Here is a 1,892-nt window from a genome sequence, read left to right as displayed (position 1 = left end):
AAAGAGGCCCAGGAAAGAGCTGTGAGGCGAGAGAGACTGACTGCTGACTCGGGAGAGACTGTGCCTGCTCTGGAGAGCCCTGCGATCGTGATTGTGATTGTGCCTCTGCAATTGTGCTATATTGAGCGCTGGTAGCGTGACGTTCTGTTTTACTTTGTTTGAAGCTGAATAAAAACCCCACCAGCAGTCAAGCCGACACCTTCCTCTTCCTTATCAAGACATTGACTTTGTTACAATATGCTTCCACAGTTTAAATTCAGGAATTAAATTGGATTTTACAGGTAATTTAATCTAAATTACTTCTAAATGGGTCACAACATTTTTATCAAATCATCACATCATTAGCCTAGCAGCATGTGCTCATGGCTAACTCCATTGGAATCAGTTGTGCGTGTTGAGCTATGGTGCACATGTGAGTGATGCAGGTTCAAGTCTGCCTCATTCTGATTCCATTTCCACTTTCTGCCCTGTCACTTACCACTGTTAACAGCATACACTATACCAAATCCCCAAAATTAAAATTAAACGAAATAAATGAATGAATTATTGATCAGAGATCTGATGAAGAATTGTCAACCCACTATTAAGAAGAGAAACTTTGTAATTGTTTAATCAAAGTGTATGGAGAGGAACAAAGACATCTTTGCTCTGGATATGTGTGTTTATGAGAAAACGAGAGAGAAGCAGAAATATTCTAACAAATGGATGAAACACAAGCCCTCAGGAGTGCTGCTCTGGGCTGTAATGAATAATGTCACTGCTGAGACGTGTAGGTTTGGAGCTCACACACACACACACACACACCTACCTACAAACATCCATTCCAAAGAGCTCCAAATGTGCCAATATTACACACCAATAGTGTGTCGTCACTTTAGAGAAATCCTTCTGGGTTTCTGCAGTCTGACTGAGATTTTAGACTGGTATGTATCAGACAGAGAAGATGAAAGACCTTGCCATGAACAGGAGACACAGGAAGCAGTTAACCCTCAGTGTTCTGGCCTGGGAAAGCTCAGGTACTCGGAAATAATATGTCAAAGTGTCTAGCCAAAAACTGACTGACTGAATAAAAGCAAAAACACTTCCACATTTAATTGCACACCAGATGTTAAATAGAAACCTGCTACTTGAAATCATTGAGCATTGGTATAATTGTTTGATATTTCAATATAGTAGTTTATAGGCTTGATGACAGACTGTTCACACTCAGTCAAGTTTGTAATGGTTTCAATATAATTAAAAAACTATGCTTTAGGTCAAAAATTCTTCTCTAAATACAAAGGAGAAAAAAAGTCAGAATTGTGAGATAAAAAGTCGCAATTACCTCTTTTATTTTTTATTCAGTGGCGGAAACGGGCTTCCATACATCTCTCTATGTTTTTTCGTCTTTTGCAAATCCATGGAAATGCAAAGATTTTTTTTTTTTTTAACCATAGCAAATAATCTTTAATTAATTTTACATTTACTATCATCTTAGTGCATCATAAATGTTTACTCTCCTATATCGTTTACTTGAATGTTCCAATGCCAGAAATGTGAAAAGGTTCTTTTGTAAGTTGTAAAAAGTATTTCAGAGTAAAAGTGCAAGCATTAAATTGCAATGGTGCTCAAGTAAAGTACAAATTGCCCAAAATAAAATGTAATTATAGTAATGAAGCACAATTACTGAAGTAATTTACACCCCTGGCTCTTACGCCCTCTGTGATATCTGCGAGCAACATGATATTAGTACTCTGGAATAGGATGTGTGTGTCTGGGGTGGGGGTGGGTGATAGGAAGAGAGGAGGAAAGAGGGAGAGAGACCGAGAGAGAGCTGGATATATGTGTCTGATATGTGCTGGGATACAGTCAAAATAAATCAGGCTAAAGGCCTGGGCCTCAGCCATCTAAAG

The sequence above is a fragment of the Sinocyclocheilus grahami genome, unplaced genomic scaffold, assembly GCF_001515645.1.
Source record: "Sinocyclocheilus grahami isolate Dianchi unplaced genomic scaffold, SAMN03320097.WGS_v1.1 scaffold1041.1, whole genome shotgun sequence".
Classification (NCBI taxonomy): domain Eukaryota; kingdom Metazoa; phylum Chordata; class Actinopteri; order Cypriniformes; family Cyprinidae; genus Sinocyclocheilus; species Sinocyclocheilus grahami.
The sequence above is the reverse complement of the archived record's forward strand: the minus strand, read 5'-3'. Positions refer to the sequence as shown.